Below are 15,438 nucleotides of genomic sequence, written 5' to 3'. Positions count from 1 at the left end.
ACAGCAGCGACGCTGCGACCGTGCGGCAACGAAACGAAACTACGACATCGATCTGGCGGCGGCTGGTTGACGGGCCTGTGCGAACGAATTACGGAAATAAACGCGTTGACGCGGAATGTCGGTGGTGCTAGTGCATTAAAATATACTCAATAACGTTCTGTGCATCTAGATATTATAATGTTACTTCGTTTATGTGCTTAGTGTAAGAAATATAGCTACTCGCAAAAAGTGAAGTGATTTGGTGTAGTGTTCTCAGGAAAACCTGACTTAACGCCTTTGGAGTCCACTGCCGGTGCGTATTGCGTGCGATTAGCATTCATTGAACATGAAAATGTGTAATTTCTAATTGGAACGCTATTGTTAAAGCAGGAAATGCTTTCTTTTGCTTGAAGTCATTTAGGGTGTGTCTGGTGCTTGGTCCGAAATGGGTCATTTATTGTAGGAACGATGGTATTTGCGGGCAAGCCGCCGATTTATAGGGACGTCCGCCGAGCTTTTTACCTCATTGACATATTAAAACACCTTTTTTTCTTGATGTTTTTTCCGGGTTTTAAGTGGAAACTGATGAAAAACGGCATTGAAAATGGCTTTAAAATAGTGTAAAAAGGTGTAGGTGATGTATATTTGGGCGTGCCATTTATCAATTGCATGTTATCTACCTCAATAAGACTATGACATCATCGTCGGGTGCGGGCGTATTGCTAACCGGCCGTGTTTGAAACGCACCTATATTCTCGAGAGGATATGGAACGCGTAGCATTTTATTTCCGGTGGGTTTATAGAACATAATTTAGTCTGACCCTTGGGTCATCCGATTGGGTTTGGATTGGTCACAGATAGTAGTTTCACGCTTTTGAGTTTGTACGAGTACCAGATTACAATGATTTAATCAAGGACAGCTTATTTATTACAAAATTGCAATTAGGTGTGCTTTGGCCTTAAAAGGGCAATAAGAAATATGCATTGAATAACAAGTTTTCGGATCAGTACTTAACATATTTTTGTTTACAAAAATATATTTAATTATGTATTTTACTATTTGTTTAGTTCCAATCTATGATATAGTTGCTAATAAAGTAATTATCTTATTGCCATGTCTTTTTCATTTATGTTTCATGACAAAAGATAATTTCTAGTGTAACAATGATTAATTAATCATTAATTTTATAATAATTTATTCTAATCAATCATTACAATAGGAATTTACTTCAAAGTTTTCAACCAAGTTAACTTCTAACAAAAAAAAAAACAATTTGACTTTACTGCTAGCCAGACGAAAAAATCCAGCAGGATGATGTAATTTTTAGGGTTCTGTACCCAAAGGGTAAAAACGGGACCCTATTACTAACTTGTTTGTCTCCAGGCTGTAACTCATGATCCCTCCGCTATAACATCAAATACTAAAAACAGAATAAAATAAATATTTAAGGAGCCCCCTATACAACAAACATGATTTTTTTTGCGGTTTTGTGCATAATGAATTTTATGAGTCCGACTCGCACTTGGCCGGTATTTTAAGTGACTCAAACCTTGATTTTATTTTTAGGACATGCCATCACTGTTATTGAGTTAAATGGTCTTTAAATTTAAAAGGTTATAAAAAAAACCTAATTCTGATTGCTAATAACTATAATAATTAATTAATTACCATAAAATATAGTGGTTAAAATGATTTTTATTAAATGCTCAAACAAAAATCTTTCTAGCAACAATAATTTGTAGACTCAGACTAAGCTAACTCTGCAGCAATTTTGACAGCACAGATTGTGCCAGTGTTATGTTAATCGTCAAACTTCTATGAAATTATGACAATTAAAATAACACTTGCACAGTCTATGCTATCAAAATTGCTGTAACCATGGTTACTCCGTGTTTTACCGGTTGAATAAGAATGGGGCATGAATGGGGCCAGTACAGCGGTGTGACCACGCTACAACGCGATTGGTTGATGAGTTTGCATCACGGGCGCGATTGGTCGCAACTAGATGCGTTAGGCTGCGCGATTGGCTCGAATTTGTGAGTGACACTCATCAAACATCAAACATCAACATCAACATTTATTCCGCAAATAGGCCACAAGGGCACTTTTACACGTCATCATTGAATTTACATATAAGCAAAAATAATAACATCAACAATTTTATAAAATAAAACTAACAATTCAATCTAACGTATTACAATTACTAAGAGATGTATATGGTCTCTTAATGTCGAATTACATAAAAAATACAGATACAAAACACAAAAAAAAAATCTATAATATTTAGAGGTGTAAATGTCTCTAGGTGTCAGAACTATAAGATTATATAGTTTATCAAGTTATCCTTAGAGATGTATAGGGTCTCCAAGAGTCAATATCCTGTATAATTAATACATTCATTAAGAGAAAAGAAACATACGAGAGCAGAATGAGGCGTCTCACTGTAATTAATTAATAAAAATAAAGTTACTAAGTATAATAGCTTGTGTTAGCTTAAACAGACCAGTCTCCACAAACAGCACCCGTTCACGAGTATGACGCGTATCTCAGCCATCGCCTCCCTCAACCTTCATTCGGGAAAGTGGCGACCCGATCAACGACGCCACCGTAAGTAAAGACTTTTAAGCGAGCATGACATGTTCAAGCTTCCGGCCTATAATAATATTAAAATAGTAATAACATGTAACAGTAAGACACGGCATTTTGTGCTCGTATGTTACATAAAAAGACAGTATAGCTTCACATAATTACTAGCCTAAGTTGACTTAGAGATGTAAAGGTCTCTAAGTGTCAGAAACATTAAAAATATAGGTATGTACAATCAAAAATAAAAATAAAATAAATAAATAAATACTTAGAGATGTATAAGGTCTCCAAGTGTCCAAAACTAAAATTAAATTAAACAATTTAATCAAGCGAGAACATCATTGTCTCATGTGTCAATTCTACTGGACACTAGCATATTTAATTCACAATGTAAAAAAAAACAATATTTATTTAGCTCTTATTATACTAATGAAATTAAGCTACCTGCTTAAAGGCATCTCTATCGTTTATAAAATCATTTACAGTGTAGTACGCCTTACTTAACAAGGAGCGCTTAATGTGCGACTTAAATTTGTGAAGTGGTAAATTCACTACATCAGTGGGGACTTTGTTATAAAAACGTGTACAGTTCCCGACGAAAGACGTACTAACCTTACGGAGGCGGTGGGCGGGCACAGCAAGCTTATGTTTGTTTCTAGTGTTATAGTTATGGATATCACTGTTAACCTTGAATTCGTGGATGTTTTTCCGAACATACATAATATTCTCTAGTATGTATTGAGATGCAACGGTAAGAATGTTAACTTCTTTGAATTTCTCTCTTAGGGATACTCGAGCGCCCAGTCCATAGATGGAACGTACAGCTCGTTTTTGCAGCACAAATATTGTCCGAATATCTGCCGCTTTTCCCCACAACAGAATTCCATAAGACATAACACTATGGAAGTAACTAAAGTATACCAGCCTGGCCGTCTCTACGTTTGTTAGCTGTTTGATTCTCCTCACTGCATAGGCTGCTGAACTAAGTTTTCCGGCTAGAGTGCCTATATGTGCATGCCATTGCAGTTTGGAGTCTAGAGTGACTCCCAGGAAAACAGTTCGATCCTCAAATTCCAGCGTATCACCTTTTATTTTAATCTTGCTGTTATTTACCTGCTTGACGTTAGGTAGCGTAAACTTGATGCATTTGGTTTTCTTGGCGTTCAAAAGCAAATTGTTTGCCGTAAACCAGTTTACTATGGTTGATAGCGCGTCATTAATGCTCTCGAAGCTATTTTCCTTTCTGTCCACTTTAAATATAAGGGAAGTGTCATCTGCAAATAACACTATATCATGTCTATCTTGCACAACTTTTGGTAAGTCATTAATGTATACCAAAAACAGGAAGGGACCAAGAATTGAACCTTGAGGCACTCCGAGGGCTACCGGGGACCCCGCCGATTGAGTTCCATTAATAACTACTCGCTGAGTTCTATCCGAAAGGTACGATGAGACCAGGTCAAGGGCACTAGCTTTTATCCCATAGCGGCTTAATTTTCTCTTTAAATTTTCGTGATCAACGCAATCAAATGCCTTTGACAGATCACAGAAAATTCCAACAGCATCTTGAGCTTTTTCCCAGGCATCAAAGATGTGTTTTAGAAGTACCGCACCGGCGTCAGTAGTTGATCGACCTTTGGTGAAACCAAATTGATTGCTATCAAGCAGTTTGTTTCTGTTGAAATGTGACAATAGTTGAATTAGAATAAGTTTCTCGAACACTTTGCTTAATGCCGGTAGTATTGAAATCGGTCTAAAGTTCGTGGGATCTGTTCTTGTTCCTGATTTAAACAGAGGGATAATTTTGCTATGTTTCATAATATCTGGAAAAATTCCAGCATCAATGCATCTGTTGAAAATCTCAGCTAAGTATGGTGTAATTGACTCAATAATGGAATCTAATACTTTGACAGACAGGCCCCAAAGATCTTCTGTTTTCTTTAAATTTAAAGACCTAAAAGTCTTAAGAACTATATTCGGAGAGACATACGAAAATTTGAAGATTTCTGTACATTCTGCCACATTTGTCTTCAAAATTTCTTCAGCGACGTCTGGCGATGAATTAAGGGATCTTGTTGTTTCTACCGGGATATTCGAGAAAAACCGCTCAAAATGATCTGCCACTTCACGGTCAGAACTTACTAAAGTGTCAGCAATTCGTAGGTTGTAGTGCGGATCCTTCAGTTTACGTTTTCCAGTTTCATTGCTGATAACTTGCCAAGTTGCCATACAGTTTTGACTTTATCGCTGGAATTTAGGATCTTTTTCGACAAATAATCGACTTTAGCGGCGACACACAACATCTTAAAAGATTTAGAATAATTCTTGACGTACTCCAGAAATTCCGGTCTTTTATCAGTTGCCTTTAAATCATATAAGTCGTAGAGCCGGCGTCTTTTCTCGTGAATATCCGGTGTAGCCCAGTCGCTAAATTTAGTCTTGGCCTTGCCTTGCACCTTTTTCTGAATGAAACAGGCATCAAATTCCTTTTTAATACAATTAAACAACTCGGAACTCAAACAGTCAGGGTTTTCCTGGGTACATGAAAGACAACATAATTGTTTAGTAATATTACGATTGAATAAACCTAGGCGACTTTCGGAAATCGGCCTGCACAAAGTGTCTTGAGGAATTTCTTCAGTTTTCCCGCTGAAAGAAGCTTTTAGTCCACAGTGGTCAGAACTTAGGTTGTTAATAACAGATTTACTAATCGCGTAATTATTACTAAAGATGTTATCTATACATGTAGCACTGGTTGCTGTGACTCGAGTGGGCTCACAAAATAAATTGACTAAATTGAAGGATTTGAAAGTATTTAGTAACCTTCCACATAATGGCGAATTTTCTAGCAAATTAATATTGAAATCACCGCATACAATTATATTTTTATGACTTCCAAAAACACTACTAAGTACTTCATCTATGACTGATTCGAATAAGTTATAGTCTGCCGATGGGGGCCTGTACACGCATATAATTATAAATTGTTCCAATTCAACACAAGAAAGTTCTATAAGGCGTTCCACAGACATGTCAACAATGTCTTTACGCTCCTTACTTTTTAAATTATGTTTTACCATTATCAATGACCCGCCGCGATTGCAAGATCTCCTAAAAAATGAACTTACTATACTATGATTATTGAAATTAAACATAAATTCATGACCTTTAAGCCAGTGCTCAGTTATACAGAGAATGTCAATATTCGAGTACTGTATAAACAAATCAATTTCGTGTTCCTTACAGGTAAATCCTTGGATATTTTGATGAACTAAGTTCAATAAATTGGTTTTACCAAACATACTAGCATCACAGTGATCAATAGGAACGGAGCCGGCTGGTGCACACTAGGGCTTCCAATACCGGGATCCCGGGATCCCGAAATACCGGGATCCCGTCTGTTTAAACAGATTTTTCAATACCGGTATTTTTTAATGAAATACCGGGATCCCGGTATTTTCAAAAACAAGGAAATGTGCCTATTATAACGTTTAAAATCTATTAAAATGGTCAAATTCGGCTGTATCAAAAGATAACTTGCCAATTTAATTAAAGAAGATCATTTAATTGAAACAAGATCTGTGCATATGCGTTAGATAAATATTTGGTGATGAATTCTGATGTTCTGGATATATTAAGGGGCCACCCCACGCGAATGACCTTCGATCTGAATCCCTTAGTTTTCTAATGTTTTTTGTAGCTTATTATATTAACAACAACAGCTTGAAGCAATATATACTGCAAAACTTAATTCAAGACCAAAAAAAGTAAGAAAATGTTGTAACTTTTTACTAGCGCGTCTTGTATTAATGCAAAAATAAGTATATAAAAGTACTTTTTGAACTCGCAGGAGTAAAATTACTAATAAATAAATTATCTTAGCGTCATTATTTATCAAAAGGAATTTACTATTTTACAAACAAATTATTACAGTGGCAACATTGTCTTACTTTTTTTGGTCTTGAATTACGTTTTGCAGTTTAGTATCCTATATTTACTTCAAAGTTCATTGCCTTCGAGATATTTGGCATCAAAGTTGAACAATTTTAGGCTTTAAACTGGTTTTCTGGCCATAACTTTTGTGTTAATTAGTTTAAAATGAAAACCCTGGACACGTTTCTCGAGACGTCAAAGATGAACCCAAATATTTAGATTTCGTACATGTAATTGTAAGATTCTTCACTGCAAACTAGATACGAAAAAAATGTTTTTTTTTTCTATAATTTTATAATAATTAAATATAATTAGTTCTTAAAATTTTATCAAAAAGTAGAAAGACATTAATTGTAATGGCATACGAATTTTTGGTGCCAAAGAATATTTATTGGCTGATTATTAGGTTCAACTAAAAATATGACTTGTGAAGTCAACAAGGCGGATAAAATGATTGCCAACCTGGAGGGTTGACATAATTATTGCAGATGGCGATTATTGTTTAATATCCTAAGCTAAGGACATACATATCTGGTGTAAAAGTGAGCCTTTAAAAAAATACTCAAATTTTTTAAGCTATTTATAGTCAATACCGGGATCCCGGGATCCCGGTATTGATGAAGACAGTTTCGGTATTAATACCGGTATTGAAAGAAGTCCGGTATTTGGAAGCCCTAGTGCACACGTTGTCGTAGCGGTTAGTTTAAATTCAAATCACCAGGCGGCTCCATTTCAAACCCTACGCTACCAAGGCGTATAATACTACGTGACTTAAGGCTATTAGACGCCGTGCTAGCCACGACGGGGTCTTCAATATTATATGCTAACAGGTTAGCACACTCTACTAGACATCTTCTCGGTAGGTAGGTTCTTTTATGGGGCATAACAAAATCTTCTATAAATTTATTCGTATCAAAATACGAAATCGTACTACTGTACAAGGAAAGGTTATACAATAAAGAATTGTAATGAAATACCCTCTTATTGACCTTGCTCGACATTCTATAAGGGAGCGCACAGATAATTATTTTAGCAACCTCTCCCCGGTCAATCGCCGACAGCGTAGCGGATAATTTTAAGATATCTCGCTTAGTACAGTCTACACTATTCCCTAATAAAACTACAAGCGTCGAGTCGCGGTCAAACTCGCCCGCAGAAATACATTCGATCAGACGATCGACAGAGGCCCCCGGGTGACAGTCGTTGATGACGCCCTGCGACAAGCGCTGCGCCAGCAGCACGCCGAGGCCGGCGCCCACCTCGTCCGAGTACAGCACGGTGCGGCGCCCGGGCGCGCGCGGGCGGCGCGGCGGCGAGGGGAGGCGAGGCGATGATGGCGCTGGCGAGACAGGGCGAGGCGGGGACGGCGCAGGCTCGACATAGGTCAGCAGCGATAGAGCCAGCTTGACTAGGCTCGGCGGTGAAGGAGCCGGCTCGACGCGGCACGGCAGCGATGGAGTCGGCTCAGCGAGGCCCGGCCCCGATGCAACCTGCTCGACGAGGCTCGGCGGTGACGATGGCGGCAGGGGCGCCGGGTCCCCGAGGCTGGCGGCGGGCGCGGCGTCGCCGCGCAGCTCGGGCGCGCGGGCGGCGCGCGACGCGAACAGCGCGCGCAGCGCGGGCGAGCCCGGCGCGGCGGGGCGGGTCGGTGGCCGCGGCGAGTCCATACGCAGAGTGTAGCCGCTCCCCGGTTCTAGAACATTATTCATAAAGGCTATGTATTCCTGTAACGCTTTACTTGACAGTTCGTCTCTATTGTTTAAGTTTTTCAACTTTAATTCTAATTTTTGTAATTCATCGGAGCGATTATTCAATTCTTCTACTGCCTGGTCTAGTTGGTATTGGCAGTTTAGAAGTTCATCGCTTAAGGCGACACTGTTACATTTGGATTGTATCGTTTTGAATATTGAATTATGGCGTTTTAGCAAAAGTTTAGATTTCTTTATGAATCTACTAAGTTTTAAATATTTTTTAATTTTTTTGGATCCTTTCAGTGCGACTTTAATATCACTACTGCCTTCAATGTGCACAGAACTTTTTAAATCTACTGTTTCTACCATTGGGGAGAACCCTATGCTATCATCAACTAAATCTACATCAAAACTATTAATTTCATATTTAATTACACAAACGGGTCTACCGCGATATAATTTCATTGTTTTTACCTTTAATTCCGACGTTTCAGCTGAGTTGCACCAGCTGTGGTCACGGAAAGACAGCTCAGCTGAAACGTCGGAATTAAAGGTAAAAACAATGAAATTATATCGCGGTAGACCCGTTTGTGTAATTAAATATGTGTACAAAACGCGAGAGTTTAAAGTGTTACTATTAATTTCAGCAAAAATACTTAAATTATTATCTGGCTGTCCGGAGTGGCCGGAACAATACTTGCAACTATGTTTTGATTCTGACTCCTCCAGCTGCTGTTCTAAGTCCTGGATGCGTTGTAATGCCTGCTCATGTATCTCCTGACAATTCTTGAACTGATCAACGGCAGTTTGAAGTTCATCCCGCTGACCCTGCATGTCTTCGAACTCAACGTCCTGGTTAGCGAGCTGAGCCTTGAGGGTTGTGTTTGTTCTAATAACTTGCTCAAATTGCTCTGCACTCTCTTCCTGTTCTTGAAGGAGTCTTTTGTTCAATTCATCGGCTGTTTTCAATTCTTTCTGTAATTGCTGCATTTTAGCAACCAGGACATCCCTACGTGTAGTCATCTTAGTAGTTTGTGCTGTAAACATATTCATAGTGTATGAGATCTGAGCAAAAAAGATGAATGAATTTCAATGCTTCTAACAGAATAAAGTGATTTAAAAAATGTTAACATGAATACACTGACTTGATTTATAAGTGTTAAACTTCTTAGATTTTATACAATAAACTTTATAATTCACTGTTTTGTAAGTTAACTGCTTCCCGCAGGGTATGATTTTATTGTTCTTGAGGTGATTTAAAATGAATTAAGATATTTAAATAGGTTAAAATCCTGTTATGTTTTAAACAAAGTTCTCCTCAAAACGTATAAAGGTAGCAACAGGAAGTAATGACAATTAAAATTCCTGGACAAATAAACTAAAGACTAGGCTTATAAATTATGAAAACAATACTCATCTGTAAAAATCTTCGGTGAAATACAGGCAAATACGGTGTAATTTTTAAATCTGGAACGTTACATCGTTGACAGTTTCCTTGTTTTTTGTCGTCAATATATTTCTTCTTATGTTAATGTAACACTTTAGATAGCAATACAGCACTTTAATTGCAATGTGAAGGTTCTATTTATCACCATAACTTGTTAATTATTCCATTATAATAATTATATTACTTATTTAAATACACAAAGCTAATTTTGACGTTTGGTCCCGGCCAGTGTTGCCAGGCCAGTCCTGCTGTACTAGTACCATTTTTAGTGCCCGTAAGGCCCGTCCTGAGATATACTCAATGGATGAATGTAATTTTATTTATAGGTAGGTACTTAAATACATTCTTATACAGATTAAGATGATTTCAGAGTTAAGTGTTCAAAATATACAATTCAAAAATCTTACAATCTACTTACAAAATTACAAATGTCTTAACCTAACCTAACAACACAAAAACTATTCACAAAATTCGCCCCGAGCCTCCCCAGATGCAAAGGAGCCCATCATGCTTGCCGCATTGCCACGTTACCGCGATGGACAACCTTTGCATAAAGAGCGACCCGGAGCGAGGGTAATGATTTTATTTATTTTGTTTTCACTCATTTACGCCATGAGGAAATAGTTATTCACCTGCAATCATCAGTCACCTGGAATAATATGTTACTCTTCGAAGGCCGCAAAAATATGTGACACGCTCTTATAGCTCTACAAATAAGCCCGTGTCAGATATTTTTGCGGCCTTCGTTGTGTAACATATTATTGCTGGTGACTGTACAACAAGAGATCAAAGTTTGATATTTCTTCAAGTGCTTATTTTGAGTCCCGTGCAAGCGAAAGATTCTATAATAGATTCACGAGCGTAGCGAGCTTGTTGAGCGTAGTAAGGGATTCAAAAGCGCACGAGATGTAAATAACTTTGATCTCGTGTAGTACACATAATTTTTCACCCTAAGCAGTGAGAACATACCTAGAGGGACAGAGATAATAGAACCCAAGTATATCGAACTTGTATTAGACCCCGCATGTTGAAATGACATTTGACTATAAAGGTCACTTGAATGTCATTTTGTCTCACTCAGTGAGCAAAATCGCATTTTGCTCACTGAGTGAGACAAAATGACTCAGTGAGCAAAATCGCATTTTGCTCACTGTTTTTAAGAAGCAAAGTACCCTTGTTCGAGCTGCTGAGGTGAAAAACAATTTAATCAATATGGTACAATAAAACCAATAGTGCAATTTACCGCAAATAGAGTTATCACTTGATATGATAAGGACTGATTAATTATGTGCCCAATACGGTTTATTTGGTGACTGTTGCGTTTCAGTGGTTTTTATTAGCTTTGAAATAGATTATTGTTTTTTTTTTACATTTTTTAATTGTGTTTAATGTTTTTTTTTGTCCGTTTTATCTGCAATCGGCTGTTTTAGCCATAATCAGATGTTCTGTCTTTTTTGAGGGTTTTGTGAAGTATTTCATTAAATTTTCTAATTAGAAATTCTATAGCGTAAATATAGAACAACCAATTTAGCTAGAACCCTATACTCTGTATCTTTAGGTATTTAAATAAAAGTAAACAAACAATTTGTACATTTTCGGGTAGTTATAACATTTGGTTAATCAACCAAATACAAAACCGCCTGGATCTGTCACTGAACGACCTGACTTCAACCTACATTATTTGATCATGTAATGTTTTCATCTACCCTCAACTGGCTTAAGGAGCCATTTGAGGGTAGATTTTGTTTACTTTTATTTAAATACCTAAAGATATAGGATGATGGACTGATGGTACTTTAAATACTATAATGGATTGCTTCTAAGCAGTCACCAATTAGGCAGAACACAATCAGAAAATTAAGATATTATTGTATTATTTTTCACCAAATTCCCGACAATTGTCATGCCACTTTAACACGTCGCCCGTCTTGCATCGTTATTAGTAGAGATGCCCCGAATAGTGGTTTTGGCCGAATACCTAATATTCGGCCCATTTCTCGGCCGAAGCGCCGAATATTCGGTATGACATGCGAAAATTTTGAGTCATAATTCTTATGAAAAAACTTCACGATCATACAAAACAGCGTTTGTTAAGATAATAAGTATATTTTTTGTTGAACAGAATTAATGAACAGAGTCAATCAAATCAGATCAGATAGATAAAATAATTTGTAATCAACGAATGCAAAATAAAAAGAGTCTCCGTATTTAACAACTTTTCAAGAATAGGAAATAAATTTAAATATTAAATATACCTAGTTTTTAGGTTATTTTTATTGGGTATGTAATAGGGCTTCCAATACCGGGATCCCGTCTGTTTAAACAGATTTTTCAATACCGGTATTTTTTAATGAAATACCGGGATCCCGGTATTTTCAAAAACAAGGAAAATGTGCCTATTATAACGTTTAAAATCTATTAAAATGGTCAAATTCGGCTGTATCAAGAAGATAACTTGCCAATTTAATTAAGGAAGATCATTTAATTGAAACAAGATCTGTGCATATGCGTAAGATAAATATTTGGTGATGAATTCTGATGTTCAGGATATATTAAGGCGCTACCCCACGCGAATGACCTTCGATCTGAATCCCTTAGTTTTCTAATGTTTTTTGTAGCTTATTATATTAACAACAACAGCTTGAAGCAATATATACTTACTGCAAAACGTAATTCAAGGCCAAAAAAAGTAAGAAAATGTTGCCACTTTTTACTAGCGCGTCTTGTATTTATGCAAAAATAAGTATATAAAAGTACTTTTTTAAATCGCAGGAGTTAAATTACTAATAAATAAATTATCTTAGCGTGATTATTTATCAAAAGGAATTTACTATTTTACAAACAAATTATTGCAGTGGCAACATTGTCTTACTTTTTTTGGTCTTGAATTACGTTTTGCAGTTTAGTATCCTATATTTACTTCAAAGTTCCTTGTGCCTTCGAGATATTTGGCATCAAAGTTGAACAATTTTAGGCTAAAAACTGGTTTTCTGGCCATAACTTTTGTGTTAATTAGTTTAAAATGAAAACCCTGGACACGTTTCTCGAGACGTCAAAGACGAACCCAAATATTTAGATTACGTACATGTAATTGTAAGATTCTTCACTGCAAACTAGAAACGAAAAAAGTGTTTTTTTTTTTTAGAAAAAATAGGAGTATCGATTCAAAACTTGTCAAAATGTCGGGTAGCCCCTTAATATAATTAGTTCTTAAAATTTTATCAAAAAGTAGAAAAAAATTAATTGTAATGGGATACGAATTTTTGGTGCCCAAGAATATTTATTGGCTGATTATTAGGTTGCACTAGACATGTGCGCCGCGCCGCCGCGCCGCCGCCGCCGACGATTTTTCCACGCCGCCGCCGCCGATAAATTTGACCGGCGTATAATCGGCGTGGAAAATTTTGATACCTATCGTGTCTTATTCCATGTTGCGTAGTGAATAGATAGTATCAGAGGTATAATTTAAAGATCCTTATGCTTTTTCGCTTATTATTTGCCGGTGAACCAAATTAGCATCATTTTTGTCGTTGCGGTGTTAGCTGTGATAACGATTTAGTGTTAATTTAAACAAGATCTAGTTTCTGGATCTCAGGTTATTATTTGATATTTTTTCACACAGCTTTTTTGTAGAACGTAAATGAAATTGTATATTGTGTGATAAATAACTATGATTTATTTATTTATCTCATAATATACAATTTAAAATATAAATAAATATGATTGATTTATTAATCACATAATTGATCGTGTGTAATTTTAAATGAAATTGTATTCATTTAAAATTACACACGATCAATTCTTAGTAATTTTATGGTGATTATCAGCTTCTTGTACTTAACAATATACAGCGTGACCTTAGCCATTGGAAAAACCCTGAAATCCCACGTAGGGTTACTTCTAAAGGGGCCCACTGATTAACAGTCCGCCAGACGGTATCGGCCTGTCAGTTGTTCGGAACTGTCAAAATTTTGTTCTAACTGATAGGCCGATACCGTCCGGCGGACTGTTAATCAGTGGGCCCCTTAAGAAATGCTCTAACGGTAATATTTTTTTATATATAAGTTATTTCCAATAATCGACAACAAAAAGAAACATACTGTATTAATCATTGGCAGTGCTTTTGACAATTTGTTTGAAAATGTGCAGCAATGATGACATTGATGATTATCAAAAGTCAGAATACTCAGAATCTTATTAATGTCATAAATAAAAAAGATAATCAAAACGGTCGAAGGTTTCATACTATTTATTACCTCAGGAGCTACTAACACATACAGGTTGCTCCAAAGTAAAAAAAAATGTAATTTGTTAATTTCTTCGGAACCGCTTCACCGATTGTTATGATACTTTGTATACTGGTTCTAAATACCCTAATGCATATGTACATTTCAGCTTTGTCCAATGGCTAGGGACACCCTGTATATTTCAATCAAAATTATAAAAATCAGTCTAAAGCTTCGCAATAAGCTATACTTAAACAATTATACCTAGGTACTTATAGGAACTTAAATCACCCAGTATCATCACTAAGCTAGCAGTAAAGAAAACAAAGTAGACCTTAGTATTCCATAAAACGGGACACTTCAAAGACATTCTGTTGAGCGAATCAACCTGCCAGAGATGTTTTCTTTCGAAAACGATGACATCTTTAATCTAATCTAAAATTACATTTCTGTTAAACTTCAGTTCAGACAAATGTAAAGTATGTAGTCCATCATTATTTCGTAACAAATCCTAGGTGAGGCGACAGCGGCTGGGAAAAGTCAATATACATAGATTTAAGACTTAACTTATAAAGATTTTTTTTGTGTTTTATTTGTATTCCGCTTACAAAGTAAGTAAAAATACTGCCTAAAATGTAGCGTTTTAAAGTATCCTTTTTATTTTAATATTTAAACATACCGTTGGTAACCGTTAGGTTGGTATTGGTAATAAATGGTTGCCAAGTGTCATAATGGGATATAATTTTCGGCAATAATTTAGAAAACACACATAATATGTTTTGGATAGCCTAGTAAATACTCAGAAGGCTTTAATATTGAGTTTCTACAGCCACGTTCTCATGCAGTATGAAAAATTATGCCACGCCGATTTCACGCCGATCACGCCGCCGCCGCCGGTCAAAAAATCATCGGACGCCGCCGCCGATGATTTTGCCATCGGCGCACATCTCTAGGTTGCACTAAAAATGTGACTTGTGAAGTCAAGGCGGATAAAATGATTGCCAACCTGGAGGGTGCACATAATTATTGCAGATGGCGATTATTGTTTAATATCCTAAGCTAAGGACATACATATTTGGTGTAAAAGTGAGCCTTTAAAAAAAACTCAATTTTTTAAGCCATTTATAGTCAATACCGGGATCCCGGGATCCCGGTATTGATGAAGACAGTTTCGGTATTAATACCGGTATTGAAAGAAGTCCGGTATTTGGAAGCCCTCTATGTAATTTTTATTTTTAGGTAGGTGCAACAGATATTCGATATTCAGCCGAATAGTAGGCAACATTCGGCCGAATACCGAATATTCGGCAAAGTGCCCGAATAGGCAGAATACCGAATAGTTGCCGAATATTCGGCAAAGTGCCCGAATAGGCCGAATAGCGAATAGTTGCCGAATATTCGTGGCATCTCTAGTTATTAACATCACAGCCGCCGGACCGTTAACTCATCCACTATTTATGTACTTGCATTGTCCAGTTTTTGTTCCATTGTCGTTTTTTCGCCGTTTACACGAACTGCTGTCTAAACGGGTAATCTCACAGAGACAAGATTGCTCGTAAAATTACGAGACTTGAG

The 15,438-nt window shown here is 36.7% G+C and overlaps 1 long non-coding RNA gene across 1 annotated transcript in view; it reads left to right on the top strand.

Moving 5' to 3' along the window:
- Nucleotides 1–15,438, top strand: part of LOC134803461 (uncharacterized) — a 91,018-nt gene continuing 75,580 nt past the window's right edge. Inside the window, exon 1 of the long non-coding RNA XR_010145973.1 lies at nt 1–292. This is a non-coding gene — a long non-coding RNA (uncharacterized LOC134803461). The remainder of the gene's footprint in view (nt 293–15,438) is intronic.

Source organism: Cydia splendana, chromosome 26 (assembly GCF_910591565.1).
Source record: "Cydia splendana chromosome 26, ilCydSple1.2, whole genome shotgun sequence".
NCBI lineage: Eukaryota > Metazoa > Arthropoda > Insecta > Lepidoptera > Tortricidae > Cydia > Cydia splendana.
This window is presented reverse-complemented; position numbering and strand designations above follow the sequence as displayed.